Source organism: Numenius arquata, chromosome 2, assembly GCF_964106895.1.
Source record: "Numenius arquata chromosome 2, bNumArq3.hap1.1, whole genome shotgun sequence".
In the NCBI taxonomy this organism is placed as follows: Eukaryota; Metazoa; Chordata; class Aves; order Charadriiformes; family Scolopacidae; genus Numenius; species Numenius arquata.
In genome coordinates, this window is record NC_133577.1 from 101,409,668 (window position 1) to 101,426,015 (window position 16,348).

A 16,348-nucleotide genomic window follows, 5' to 3' on the forward strand; every position below is an offset into this window, starting at 1 on the left:
TGTAGAGTACCTTGACTGTGCTGTCTATGGGGCTCATTTCAAAATAAAATGCTGTTCAGAGGATCATTTAGCTCTTGTGGCTGAGCCTGGCTGGTCTGGTTTCACATCAAACCCTCGTTAGGCACCATTTGTTACTGGAATTTTATCTAGACATGAGGAAGACAGAAAAGACGTTTCACTTTAACGCCTGGCACTTGCAAGGTTATATATTTTTTTAGCCTTGAATATGCAGGATTTTGGGTAGTGATCTAATAAAAAGTTGTTTATTATTATACCCACAGGGCAGGAGTAACATACGTTCCTCTTCTGCTTTGCAGCAATAGGCACTGTAGAGAACTCGGATTATAACGTAGAGCTGAAATGCCTGTCCTGGGTCAGTGTTTGCCAGGATCCACCTGGCTGAAGCACGGAAGCCCTTTGCGTGCCATGATCATAATGCTGGGCATGCTGAGCTCCAGCTGCGAAAGAAAATACTCTCTCCTCCATCCAAATTCCTTAATGAATCCAAATAATGGTTTTGATTCAGTCATTCTGCTTTAACATGTAAATTGGTGAAATGGAAGTAATTTTAAAATAGTGTGGGTCTTTGCCTGTCAGGCAGCTGACCTGGGTTGATGGTTCTGCTGCCTCTTGATAGCTAAAACTTGGAGACAGGTGGGGAGGCAGGACATGGGGAGTGTTGCTGGGATCAGTGTGCAGATGTTATCGCTTGTGTACAAATAAATGAAATAATTACTTGTGCAGATGGAGCATATACACAACTTGCTTCTGTGAGGAGCTGAATGCAGAGCTCCTGGCTTGTGTGAAAACACACACACATTCTCTCCTTACACACTTCTCTTCTCTCTCTTCTTACACACCCTCCCCTCTTTTTTTCTCTTTTTGGTGCCTTGGGCTCAATTACTCCAGCCCTTCTATTTTGGCAATGGCTATAGTTATTAGGTTTCTACTTGCTTTGCAAGTCCCTATTAATTCATTTTAGTTTGTGTATACAAAACATGTTTTGCAACCCAATGACATTTTGTGAAATGGTACAAACCATTTCAGTGCAATCCGATTTCCTCCTGTCTGCCTTTCCCCATATCCTGTTGAGTTAGTCAAATACACAGCATGGGGTTTTGTACTGCTTTTCTACTTTTATTCTGTTGGTGGGAGGACAAATGATACCCAATCTTTTATGAAGCTAGACAGCTGCTGACAAATGATATCTTACATAAAATCTGCTGATATAAATTTAACCTACAAATGTTTTTGAGAAAAAAATTTGACCTGGCAGAATGAGTTTGTGTCTGATTGGCACTTTGCACTATAAACTTCAAGATAAAAAATAAAAACAAAGCCCCAAAACAAACCCCACCTTGGTGAGTGCGTAGGCTAACTTGAGCAGAGTAACTGTTTTCTCTTACAAATTCCTTCTGTGTTGAGAGAAACAGAACTTTTAGCACACGATAAATAAACAGGATTTTGTGAGAGATACTGAAAGAAAGTGGCTGGAACACTTGGACCTCCAGAGTTAGCTTTACGCTTGCCGAAAAACAATGATTTATTTCAATTTATGGGCACCTAACAAAAGCAGCATATGGCACTTCATGAAGTTACCGTCTTGTCATCTGAGTTTTATTAACTGTTTCTAAGTGCTGTCTTACGTCTGCCCAGATCCAAGGTACTTGGATCAATTTACGTGTCCTTCACTGGCTATGAGAATGCAAGTAGTTATCGTGAGTTATCGCTGTCTAGACCCACAGTAACTTATTAGATGCTCATAATTCAGTCATACGTTTCAGCCCTGACCTGAGTTACCCGTGGTTACATAAATAATCATCTGAGATAGAGCCACGAGGAGAGGCCAGGTTTCTTGGCTCCTGACATTGTACCCTTATCATGAGGTTATTCTGACTCGACTCAGTCAGGTCCTGCCTGAATCAAATTATCAGGCTGCACCGGGTGACGTTTTTAGCTCTGTTACAAAGCATGTCCTGTGTATGCAGTGCTTCTGTCAAAACATCTTTCTTCTGTTGTAATGAAGGTGGATCAGAAACTGCCCCTGTTTTATGTTGATAGTAATGTATTTTTTTCATGGGTGGATGTTTAGTGGAGGAGACATAGGTGGTTATTTTCACATCTGTGGATTTACCAGTAATTCAATCAGTCTGTGCATTAAAAAGGATGTGGGTGGGAAAAACTGCAAATGCAACAAAATGGCTGTATGTTTGAAAAAAGGGTGGATCCTGCCATAAAGAATGGGTGAGCATGGAGAATGGGCAGTTCGTCACGGAGCATCACAGCTGCCCAATAAGCGGTCCACGTGTGCCAAGCAGAGTGTGTTTGAAAGAGGGAGTATGACTATATTATTGCATTTACATGCTGCAGGAATCATGTGGATACACATTATTTATGCCTGCATGTACCATTTCCAGTAGGTGCCTGACTGTCACTTCACACTGACTTAACTACTATAAAATCACAGCTGTCACAGCTCATGAGCACCACAGTCTATTCTAACAATATCATAAATCTGTTTACTTGCTGTCCATGAAGCCTAAGGGCCACAGAAATGCTACATCGCACATCAGTACTCCCCTATGAAATAAATAACAAGCCATCTTTTAGTGCATTTTTGCAAGCAATACAGTTCTTTTCAAGGCAAATAAATACACAGATTAGGGTCAGAAAATATATTGGTCACCTAACACAGTCTGGAAATACAGGCTTGTTTCCTCAGAACATGATTGAAGGTTTTACTCCATTTCAAATCTCAAAAAAACAGTAAGCAAGTATGTGCCCAAAACGGTGACTAGGAGATTATTCTGCCATGGAAAGGTTGGGGGTTTGGTGGTGTTTTTTTTTTTTTCTTTTCAGAAATCCATTGACATGCTAGTCTTTATGTAGAGCTGTTTCTTCTTGCTGGAACTGCTATAAAGATCTGTTGTAAGATGGGAAAAAAAAGCCTCCAAAAAAAAAAAAAAGCCTCCAAAATTTTGTTGTATTAAAGATGTGAAAGAACAGTTATAAAAGTAATCTCTTCACAGTTATTCCTTGTGTAAGTAAATTAGCAATAATCAGTGAATATTGGAATATTGTAACTTCCTGTGAATATAGCAGTGTCCTAGGGAAGAAAACCTGTCATATTTGCACAGCTGATCTGTAGAGCCCTGTGAAGCAAAAGTGGACCTAAACCAACATTAAAAGCTTGAAACTGTAAAGAACAAGATTTGCCATTTGAGGCACATAAAATTGTGGGAAACTTATTTGAGCTAGATATTTTCCCTGTGCAGGGTTCTCAAGTGTATCTTTTATAATACCCTGAAACTAATAGCATTAGTGATGCTGTGTCAGGTTTATCTTGTATTTATTACATGGCAAGTAATTCTGATGCTTCACTTCTTATGAGTGTTTTCAGGAAACTTTTGAGAAGCCTGGATGACTGAACAATAAAATGGCAAATAGAATGCAAAGTAGATGACTGTAAGGTGATGTTCATGGGGTAAATGAAAAGTAATGGGCCTAGATTTGACCATTAGTGTTAACAAGACCTTGTAGTTGAAGGGAGCGGGTCCAGGAAGACATCAGCTCTGTGCTTAGGAGAAATGAACAAATCAAACCAGATTTTAGGAAGGAATAGACAACAAAGGGAACATAGTTATGCCATCATGTAAATCCATGGTTTTCCTATCACTTGACTGCTGTGGTCAATTGTGTTCCCCTTATCTTTAAGGTGCTGTATTAGAAATTAAAGGGATTTGGAAAATGGCAGTAAGGATAATTAGATGGAAGGGCTTCCGTGTGAGGATTAATTGGGCAGATTAGCATTCTTCAGCCTTGAGAAGAGGTGCCTTTTGGGGGATATGCAGAGGCCTACAGAATCATCAATGGTAATGATAGTGGATAGGTATTGACTGTTCACTGTCTTTTTGGCTACAAGGACCAGTCTGTTCCAGGAAAATAAAGAAAATAAGCAGTTCTTCATGCAAGAGATAGTAGATGTATAGAACTTGCAAAAAAATAGAGTAGTGACAAGACTATGAGACTGATTCAAGGTGAAACTGGGCAAATCTTGGAAGAATTTTCTGTTGGGATTTAATGAAGAGATAAACCTCTTCAATCTCAGGAACTCCCTGAACAGAAAATATTTTGAACTGGGGAACGGGAGGGAAGGGAAGAGCACCGAATGTGCTTACCCTGTGCTAACCTGCCTAGGTGTTCACTTGTTGGAAGGGCTGAAGACAGAGTACTAGACTTGAAGGACCCTTGGTTCAAACTAGTGCAGCCATTCTGATGTTTTAAGACTCTTAAAATCCCATACTATATTTAAGTCTGTTAATCTTTCTGTTGCTTTTGTGATCACCTTCCAGTCTGTAAGTATGTCTTCTTCTAGCAAGTGTGGTCTTGCAGGTACATTGCTGCTCAGCTTGATGTGATGTTCTCTGTGTAGACACAGTTCTGTCTTCTGTCACTCCTAATTCTCTTTCAGTACTGTGGTTTTTCAGGACAAGTTCTGCCTGCACATTTAGTGCTATTTATTAATGTTATTAATGTTCTTTATTAGAAGAATGAACTCTAGTCTTGTTCTCCTTTTCACCCATATTTGTCATTTCTTATGACCTAGACTACTGTGCCTGCTCTTCTGAGAGCTAGATTAAAGAATAAATGGATAACTGTAAATTATATGATCTGAATTATACAGTTCAGAATTAAAGAGAGAATTAAGAGATTAGATCAGCTAGATAAAAGAAAGGCAGATATATTTAAAGGAACAGTATAAGAAATTGAGTCTTATTTGCATTCTTCATCTTTTGTACAGTTTACTATGAAAATGTATATGCAGCAGTATACAAAATCAGGAACAGAGATTTGTTATGTATCATGTACCAATTTGACACCTAGTCCTGGCTTAGGGAGTTAGACTTTCATTGAGAAGGTTTGGTCAATGGACTATTACTTACCTAAAGCAGCTTTAGCTTATTTGCAGAGGCCAGCAGTTAAGATTAACTGCAGCTTCCTCAGTTAATTAATGTATTAGTAAGATATTTTCAGAAGTCTTTATCATATGTATCTTGTAGAATTACATAGGTATTACATTCTCCCTGAAAAGGCAAATATATGGATGAAAAAGCTTCTCAGAAAATATACCCTGGTTTGAGATCCCCTTTTGTGAATGATCTTCTCTTCTATTTAGGTTTATAAAGCCTGGAGATTGATCAGGGACATCTGAGGTTGTCCCCTCTTTTTGTCTTGCTCTTATACAAACGCGTATAGAGACATGCATCCACACACAGAGTACTTTGTGCTGCTGTCAGGCCTTCCAGTTACTGTGCAACACTGTGGGTTCTGATTCCATACGTCTGTGGCGCAGAACTGTGAGCACAGATAGAGCCACAGCACAGCTGTGAGATACAGGGAGCGCAGTCAGACCAAAGGGTGTCCTGTGCTCCCCATCCAGAATTAGTGTTTGTTATGAGAGAGCAGCAGAGCAGCGGTGAACTGAGTTCCCAGAGACACAGATCCATCCTAACCTGGGAATGCTGGAACAGGGGTGGAGAAACCCCAGTTCCCAGTGCAGTAATGCCATGTCAGGGAGGATTTCTGACAACAGATTTTTTTTTTCCACTTCAAGTTTCAGTTATTTATCACAAGCTGCAATTGTCAGAAGTTAATCCTCTGGGCATAGGAGGGAAGTCAATGTTTACCAAGTCCTGTAGCTAATGATATACTGGAAGGGCTCAGAATATGTTTACTCAGCACAGAACAGCACAGTGACCACAGTACAGACCTGGAAGACAGACAGCAAACTTTGCTTTAGATATGCAGCCAGCTCCAAGGGAGGGATTCTTTGGAAGTTCATTCCAACCCAATAGGGTTGCTATTGCTTGCTTTTTACTGTCTTTTTAAAAGACCCAACCTCAAAGTCATCATCTGGACTAGGGCAGGAAAAAAATCGACAATGGCTTCTAGAAGGATTCCCTAGCAGGGATTAGGAGGTTGGCTGGAAAGAGTGATGGTCACTAGTCTTTGCATGCTGGGGGTAGGTACATAAACTCTTCAACTCTACTCTTCCTTGATCCTGGAGCTATTTACAAGAATAACTAAGAGAAATGACTGAGAAACCTGAGAAAACTAGGCAAAGATCCAGGGATTCATGGTGACTGCCAATTCTTCTAGTTACTCAGAACAAGGCTGGTACGATTTAAGAAAAGCCCTGCAAGGTTGGTCATAGCCCTTATAAGTAAATGTGGAAGCCTGGAAACTCTTCAATCAGAGGTATAGATTGTCCAATGAAGATATAGGTGGTGGCTGCCTTGATTTGTTTCGGTTTAATAGGCAGAGGAAGCTTCCCGTGAAAGGACTTCTGTGATCTAATTTTTCTTTCCCTAGACAAAGGGTACATGAATAATTCCATGTACTGGAGGATTTAAATACAATGAATGACTTATATGAGAGTTTGGGCAGTTCAGGGCCTTTTCTCAAGGGCACTGTAAATTGGCGAGAGTTCCTTCCATGTAAGTATGGTGGAGAACTCTCAGGTCGTTGCAGGCTGATGGGGCCAGAAGATTTGTGAGTCACAGGGAGCAATGTTGGGAACTGATAAATCAGCTGAATATTATAGTCAGCCCCTGTCTCATCAACAAGAGGGTATACATTTATGAACACTGTAATTGTCTGGAAATGCAGGTAGATGATTACAAGTACCTCCTTACAGCAAGGTTTTAGAACACTTCTGTTAAAGATGTAAAATGGAGGTGAGGGTGGCAGTAAATTTGATGAGGAGTGGCTAGAGCCTGTCATCACCTCTCTGTCAGATACAAACTGTTCAGGAAGGAGTCTGCAATCTACTTGTACTTGCTGGTAACTCTCGGATTAATTAATGTTTAAATTACCTCCTTGGCATCATGCTTTTCTCCCTGAATGGCAAGGACAGTAATTTTTTCTCCTTTCTGATTGTTGCTTAGTGGAAAAAAAAGCATACTTTTTAGGCAGTCCAGTTCATGTAGGCTCCACCTAAATAGCAGTAGGGGCAGGTTTGCTCCAGTAGCACTGTTGCTGGACTTACAGAATGCCTCCTGAGCAGAGGGGACCGCTCTCAGGTGCCCTCATCTGCCTGTTTAAGGTATGCAGATGTCCATCAGCTTTTTCAAAAAGCCGGGAAAACCAATTCCAGCCTGAGTACTTTCCTTGACAATGAAGCCTCAGGATGGGAGCTGTATGTGGGTGTACAGCTGGCCAGGAAGAGCTATGGAAAAGTCCCAGAGACTTGGAGAAAATTTTTTAAAAGGTCATGTCTTTTTGAAGAACTGGACTGTCTATTTTAAAGAAGTTTGTGTGAAGCAAAAAGGAAGGTTGTTTAATTCTTAGTTTTATTATAAATTGGTGCTTTTCCTGAGGGAGGTAGATTTCTGTCTATAAAATTAATAGCTTTCCTTAGCACTTCAACAGTGAAAGGAGAATTATCTTCAGTACTTCCAGATTTGCACTCCAGCCTAATGGGAGATTAAAACTAGATTCCAAGCATATTTTCATAAGTAACTTTGTGTGTTCCTAGTACCTTGCCAATCCTGTTCAGTTTAGAAGGACCATTTGAATGAATTGAGTTTCTTGCTAGGCTGTAACCTAAAACAAGGAGATCATCCAAACACTCCTGAACTTTCTGGCAAGACTAATTTCAAAACTTTCTGGAATCAAGGGTATGACCTGGCAGCCGATGGAAATAGCAACTGAGCATTCAGCAGCAAACTCTTCAAATGTCTCAGGTGCAGCTTTACTGCCAACTCTTTTTATCGACTTCAGAGCTATGACACCTTCAAAAGACAAGAGACCATACATGGATTTAAAATGTTGAAAGGTAACACTGAAAAAATTGATTTCTTCCCAATCCCATACTGCAGCTTCACGCACATGCAGCACATACGGTGCATGTGAGTGTCCTCAAGAACATAAAGACCCCCGGCCTGAACTGTGCCAGCGCTGCCTTGAGGGTAGTCTAAGGAGGTGGGTTAGAAAGTGCAGTTGCACTGTTTTTCTGCTTCTGGTTTCTGGACATCAGCCAGGCCTTGGCATGCTTGAAAGCAATTAGGGAAAACAAAACAAAACAAGAAGCAGGTCAATATAATATTGCTGAGAGCCTGGCACAGGCCGTTTATCGTCTGTATTAACCTTTCACACCATTTTTTGATAAAATTGCTGTTGCCCTACTGAGACAGCATCATTTTTTTCTCTTCTATGTGAGGAGAATCTGGGACCTGGGAATGGTTTGCTGAGGCAATGCCAAAAACAAAGAGAAGGGAAAACAAGAAGGTATTCCTGGAGGGCAAGGTAAGAGTCAAGCTGGGGCATCCTGTCTGTGAAAGACTTGAAGCTGCTACAGTGAGGAATGAACCTGGCATGCCTTTGGGTACTTATAGCCGACTCTGTCTGCATTTTGTTCTTTTCTGTCTGTGGCAGCTAAAATCAACATGGCATAAGAAAGGCAATGAAGCAGGAGCTTGACTAATTACTGAGTCTCTGCTGGCAAAGCCGCGTTAGTACGTCTAACCCCGCACGCTCCACAGTGGAGTTTGTCTGAAAAATGTGAACTGCCAGAAGCACTTTTCTCTTACATTAGTAAAGATGAGGTTATTGATATAGCAGTATTAAACTGGAGGAGGAACGGGAGAGGGAGGTGGGTGAGACTCTGCTTTCTTGTCTCTAGACACAGCTATATTGGCAGCACAATATCAGCTTTCAAAGTGAGAGCTGAAAACTGAAGGAAGATAAGAATTAAAACATACAGCATTTGCTGTTGAAATTTTTATGATAAGAAATACTACATTTTGTTACAGATGGAATGGGCATTTTTAGGTCTCATATGGTCTTTCAATCTCGCTATCCATTTACTAGTTGTACAATTAAAAATCAGGACATAATGTATTTCATGTTTTGCAAGAAGTCTGAAAAGCTGAAACTCCAGGAAAGCAGCATTTTTAACATTTCACCACTGGATGGAGACAGCACTCTAAAACTTGTGAGTAATGACTAATGGGACTGTAATGAAATCCCTTGCAATAGAGATTTTGAATATATTAGTAGACACTGCAGCAACAAACAGTGGAATGCCAGCTAGATTTATGGCAGAAAATGTATTGAAGGAACATCCTTTAGATTCGTGCTTGACCTATTTTTATGGTGACAAAAGAAGAGATTTAGTTTAAAAAAAATAATTCCATTTCTCTCTACATACACACAAAGCAGCGATGACACAGACTGGCAAGAAACAAGGGAAGATAAAGTGAAGCTTTCTAGGATCCACTTTATCTTTTCCCAGGTCACAGTATATTTTTCCTCACAGGAGGATCCTTCAGCCTTGTGGGTCTGGCCTTGAGGGCTCGATGCTGCTGGTGGTAGCGGATAAACGGTTGCTGTGGCATGTGTCTCGTCTGCAGTGGAGATGCTTCCCTTGCTCAAGGACAGCCAGGAGGAAGTCACTGGCTGGGAAGCAGCAGCAGAAGCCATTCCCACCAGCCTGCAGGTTGGTAGGAAGATCTTCAGAGATCACTGCACTTCAGGAGCGAGACTACAGATGAGGAAGACCCTCCTTTACCAGGGTACATTTCTCTCCTCACATATGTTAAGGCATTTTTACACATTTTCTCCCCTCTTTGCATGTGTGTATGTGTACATGCATGAGGCAGAGGGAAGGAGGGAATGCCTGCAGTCGTTTTTAGCCCAGTCCCTCATATAATCACACAGTGCTTCTCTGTTGCCAGCAACAACTTTTGAAGTTGTTGGATGAATTAAAGACTAATTAAATGAATTCAAAGATAATTATATTCTTATAAATTTTGTGGAAATAGGCAGCTAGATAGATTGGAGACTCTTGAAGTGCCCTGACTAAAGGAAAGGCTGAAGCGTGAGATCGTATATTAGAGAACCCGCTCTGCAGAGAGCTCTTATAAGTTCCCCTTCCCTGGGAGAAGCTTTAATCAGAGTTTGCAATCAACCACAAGATAAAAAACCATAGGCAACCAGACTTTGTCAGCTCAATAAGCACTAGAACTTTTTCTTAAAAGCAACAAACAGAAAAGTTGACCTACTCCATTACCATCTCCCCGCTGCCTCCAGGTCGCAGAGTCTGTACAGAGTTTAAAAGCTGAGAATTTTCACAAATAAAAGCAGCAACAAAGAAAATAATATCCACTGAGGCTGATTTTTCTTATATTCAGGACATGTATTTTCAGACAGCTCTGGCATTGCACAGTGGTTAATGGAATGAAGCTCTTTGGGGAAAGGGCACGGGGAAGGGAGGTTGAACAAAGTGTCCCAGCTGGGAGTGTGTCACAGCTGCTGTGTGCCTGTCATTTTTGTTCCCTGAATACAATATCTGTTGGATCAATTTTTTACATGAAAATGTCTTCATTTTCTCTGAAATCAGGGTTTCAAACGTAATTCCTTTGCCTGCAGGTAAGGTTGATATTGATCTTCAAGGCTAGATTCTTAGAGGTATTTAGGTGTCCTACTCCTGGTGAAATTCTCTGTCTAGCTTCACCATCCCCAGGGATAAGCCTGGTTCTGAGATGAGAAAGCTGGTCAGTTTGATGCACAGGGTCCTAAACTACTACAAGGCACAGACAGTGTTTAGGCATGATGGGGAGCTGACCTTATGCAGGTAGGATTGTTTGCAGTGACAGACATGTTTGCAAGCATGTGCCTTGTTATTTACTTATTTGACTGCTCAGCTATTGGATATGTACTCACCTCATCTGTTATTCATCTGGTATGCTGTTGTTTGCAGAAAAAGGTGAATATAGAAAGTCTTGAAAACTAGCTTTCCCTCGCTATGTTGTGGGAGCACTCTGACTTGCAGAAGGCTTAAAGGGAACTAGGCTCAGTTTTCCTGGCCACCATACTTTTTGCTGGTTTTGAGGAAAACCCTGATGTGGGAGCTGGTCAGGGAGGGGATATGCTGTTACATGCCTGTCAGTGTGAAATTATGGACTGTGGCTTTGGTCAGGCGTAATAGACTTTGTTTCAGAGGAGAAGCCCTCTGAGGAAAGAAATATGTCAAAAGCCAAATTCTGCTCTAGTTTTTTGATATGGGAGCAGAAAGATTTACTGGATGGAATTAAGAGGCTAGACTTAGACATGAAAAATGGAAGGAGAGGCAGCCCAGGAACACCAGGATTACGTGCTTATAGTGGTGATGAACATAGATGTGCTGTAGATACATTAGAAAAATTATGTGCAGGATTGGTAGAGGTAATACCAAGGCCAGGGCTCTGAACAGTGAACAGCAGCATAGGCTCAGACCTTGGTAATGGTGAGACATGATCTGCAAAAGGCTCTGGGGAGACCTTATTGCAGCCTTTCAATACTCAAATGGGGCTTATAAGAAAGATGGGGACAGACTTTTTAGCAGGGCCTGTTGTAATAAGAGGGGTAATGGTGTTAAACTAAAAGAAGGTAGATTCAGACTAGATAAAAGGAAGAAATTTTTTACAATGAGGGTGGTGAAACATTGGCACAGGTTGCCCAGAGAGGTGGTAGATGCCTCATCCCTGGAAACATTCAATATCAGGTTGGATGGGGCTCTGAGGAACCAGAACTAATTGAAGATGTCCCTGCTTATTGCAGGGGAGGTTGGACTAGTTGACCTTCAAAGGGAAGGGTCCAACCCCAACCATTCTGATTCTACAAAATAGCATAGGAGCCTGTGGGTGATTAGTCATGATAATTAGTATGGATTTGAATGTTTGACATGTCTCATTTTCCAAATCCATCTTCCCTACTCCCATATGCCTCTGTAGCTGTTTTATGGGTGTGTATGACTTTACCCACCAATCTATCAGTGCCTGCTTCCACTCTGCTTCATGCAGAAACTTCTAGCTTCACAGGCACCACATAGGGTGCCACAGAGTGGTCAAATACACTGGTTTTGCTATGCAGGCTTCCAGGTGACTGTGGGACAATGTCCTGGCATCTCTCTGGGTGTGCACTCCACCATTGCTACCCAAGTGCCAGAGGCAGAACTGAATGTTCTCTCAGTTCTCTGCTGTTGGATGTCCCTTCATGCCAGGCAAGCATCAGAACCCTTCACTCCGGTTTTGCACTCAAAACTGGCTTTGCAACTATTTAGTCAGAGCCAAGTAATACAAGTACTTATATACAACTGTGGTTTCTTTGCTGATCTGTCCCTGTGATGTAGCACTGATACAAGTGCCACAGATAGGCCTATGAAAGTTTCCTTCCTCACAAGGAAGATCAGAGGCCATGTCTATAAAACAGTGGAATTTGCCATTCACTGCTCTTTCTCCTGATGTAGAAATGCTAGCACATGCTTGAGAAGAAGGAATTTGTCACTAGCATTGTAATCTTCTAACCCATAATGTGGCCTTTCAAATCAATCATATCTGGTTCCTTCTCAGCTTCTGCTTCCTCCAGCATGGCACAGATCCATCAATCATGAAAAGCTTCCCAGTCTCACCAAATGACCACTCCACATGATTAATCACTCAGGCTACAGCCATAAAGAGATCTGCCAGACCCACGGTTATCCCATACCTTCCAAACAGTCTCAACCAGGCAGCATGCCAGACTGATTAAGAGGCTTGCTACGGCAAACAGGAAAATCTCTTAGTGCTAGGGAAAAAAACAACCCCCAACAAATTTTCACACAGAAAGCTAACCACAGGTTTTCTTAGAGCCTAGGATGCATTCACATATACGGACAGATGGAATATCATGAGTTTGCAGACAATACTGTAGCATATGGACATCTGCCAGAGCAGGCATACAATTACCTTTTCTGTTCACATCCTGTGTTGGATGTTAAACCCAGTTTTCCTCTCAGTAGTGAAAAGGGAGAGAGGGAGACCCAGTAATATCTAATAACTTACTGCTTAAACATTCCCAAACAGTAGGGTACATCCTACTGATGACATCCAGGGATTTTATCCTACTTAAAGGCCCTCCTTCTTTGCCTTGCACTGGATATTCCAGTAATTTATTAAGCATTGTTATCACTTCAACAGTTTTCTCCATGATGAATGATGAAAACATTGGCCTTTCTGTGCCTAGTGGCCTGTGTGACACGGTAACAGCAGGACGAGATTCTTCAGAACCTCCATGACACGGCAATAGTGAATCTGTGTCTCTTGAGGAGACCATCTGTTGTTCATTTTGGTGGCCAGCGCAGCCCAAACCACAACAATCTGGATGCCCAAAGGGTAAAGTACCTATATGAATACCCTTGAGAATCCAGTTTTACTACACAGGGGTAAATATACGTTTTTGTTTCAATTTGAATGAGGAGTATAGTTTTTGATGCACTTGTCAAACTTACACTCCTGGCTGGGTTTTAGAGCCACTCCAAAACGTCTGTAACAAGTTTTGAGTTGACCACAAATCCCCAAAGTTAGATAGTCATTGTCACTTGAATTGGACAGAGATACTGGAGAGTCTCAAACTACCAAAGTATTTTTCCTAAACTGACTTTTTTCTCCGATTTGAAAGCTTTGTGAGAAAATATCATTCAGTTTTATTGGTATGTGCATGAAAAGTTCATCTTAAAAAAAGCTGATGTCAAATTATGAACACAGCTACATTCTGAAGCAAGTTGAAGTGTTGAAGGCATATAACCCAAAGCAGCAGATGGGATCCCTCCCTTCCCCCCACCCCATCCCGGGGTGATCACTTGCCTCTCTTAGAATAAAGGATTTAAAATTAAAACAGAGATAAATCTTGAACTGTAACTAGAGAACAGCGTATATTGAAAAAGGATAAAGATTATTGTAAAATGTTTTAGTCGGGCTCCCAGCAAATTCCCATGCTTTTTCATGAACCTATTAAATGATTTCTTTTGTTAAATGTGCTTATACTCATATATAAAATGCTAATCACATAGGGGGGGTTTCTCTACTTTATCGAAAACTATGCAAAGTGCAGATGTAGGCATGTTGTCTTGTGCAGTGTAGGATTTCTACTGATGTCCTGTTTGCTTGCTTTATGTTGTTACACTTCGCTGGTTGTCATTGCCTCCTGCTGTGATGTGGGCAATGCAAGGAAAACAGCAGCCTGTGTGTGGGTCCAATGCATGGGAAGGAACAGACCCATCCACAAAGCACTTGCAAAGCATCTGGCCTTTTGATAATACTTATCTACTAAGAAATATTCCTGTTCAGTAAAGCTGGGTGATTAATAGTGTACTAAGAGAAGAGTTGAGAAGAGTAGGGTGTGCTCAGCACGCACACACAGCTCTGGGACTGCCAGAAGAGAGATCAGATTGAGCATGACCTTGGCTGTCTTAAAGACCCTCTTTGTGTAGGCTTTCTGCTAACAAGAGGTAATGACAGCTGCTCCCGGGGCGAAGAGTACTTTAGGAATGCAACAGCTATTGAATGCTATTTTCTGATTAGTGCCATTACAGAATCACAGAATCACAGAATCACAGAATCTTAGTGGTTGGAAGGGACCTTTGAGATCATCGAGTCCAACCACATTAAAAAAAAAAAAAAAAAAAACACACAAAAAAAACAAAAAAACACACAAACAAAAAAACACAACACAAAACCAAACAAACAACAACACCCCCCCCCCAAAAAAAAAAAAAAAAAAAAAAAAAAAAAAAAAAAAAAAGCAAGCAGCATCCATCAACTAAACCCCACACACAACACCCCACCACAAACCAACAATCCCGGGCACTAGATCATGCCCTGAAGAGCCACGTCTACACGTTTCTTAAATACCTCCAGGGATGGTGACTCCACCACCTCCCTGGGCAGGCTGTTCCAGTGCTTGACCACTCTCTCAGTAAAGTAATTCTTCCTAATATCTAATCTAAACCTCCCCTGCCGCAACTTCAGACCATTTCCTCTGGTCCTATCGTTATTCCCTTGGGAGAAGAGGCCAACCCCCGCCTCTCTACAGTTTCCTTTCAGGTAGTTGTAGAGGGCAATGAGGTCTCCCCTCAGCCTCCTCTTCTCCAAACTAAACATGCCCAGTTCCCTCAGCCTCTCCTCATAGGACTTGTTCTCCAGACCCCTCACCAGCTTGGTGGCTCTCCTCTGGACACGCTCCAGCACTTCAATGTCTTTCCTGTAGTGAGGGGCCCAAAACTGAACACAGTACTCGAGGTGAGGCCTCACCAGTGCCGAGTACAGAGGCACGATGACTTCCCTGCTCCTGCTGGCCACGCTATTCCTGATACAGGCCAGGATGCCGTTGGCCTTCTTGGCCACCTGGGCCAAATAACCTAGAGAGATTTGTAGCTGTATTATCATTTCCACTTGTCACTCAAAATTATGGCGGTATCATTGCAAAGGAGGAAAAGTTCCTGATCTTTTAGAGACTCATATTTCTGCTGCAGGAAGAGGAATTAGACCACCAAGCTCACCAGCCATTCTGCCTCTGCCCAGGCACGTTGGTATTCAAAGAGTCCCAGGATGATAAGATGATCTTTTCAGAGACAGTGACACCCTCTCCTTTCCTGACAGAGCCCACTCGTTGTGAAGCCCACTCAGAAATGAGTCAGTGGTTAAAAACTATTTCTAAGTAACCCTCAACTGTCGTACACAAAGTAAAGCCCTCCATTCTGCTAATGTTGCAATTAGCCAAAGCCAGGTAGATAATCAATGGGGAGGTACGTACAGAGAATACAAATACAGGGAAAACTTCCTGATATGCCCTAGTGACAACAGAAGTAGAACAGAATAGTGCCTTAGGGAATGCTGCTGCTCCTCACCTCACCCTGTTCTCTTTTGCACTGTATTTTACATACTTTATATTGTGATAAGAATTCCTAAATAATGAAAATAACACAGCCTTTAATTCAGTGATTGCTCCTTACAGAGCAGGAATTAAGATTCCAAACTGCAGGTTTTCGTGCTAATTTTGGGAAACATAAGTACCTTGTTAAGGATTGCAATATAAGTGATACCGATAAATTCCAATGGTCTCTCTGGTTCCAATTCAAAAGACAAATAAATAAAATTTGCAAAACACTAGATTTCCTATTGACAGTTCTGTATCCTATTGTATAAGACACTGTAAAAATAATAGTATGTGTTTATACATATAAGTGTCTGAACTGTGTGCATATATATGTGGGTGTGTGTCTATACACATTCTGTCATGCATATATAGCAGCTTCCTCTCCAGGGCTATTATACTTTAATGGGTCACAGACACACAGAATGTAATAATTAGGCATGGAAAAAACAATTAGAGAGAGTTCATTCCCTTTGCAACAGGAGGTTATAATCCTCAGTGGAGAATGTGTGTGCTATTAAGCTGATACCTTAGAACATAACGGTATGGTTTCCCATGTAAAGATGCTGATGGGATTATTTGGTTTTATCATTCCTGTGTAGGATCTAATAGAATC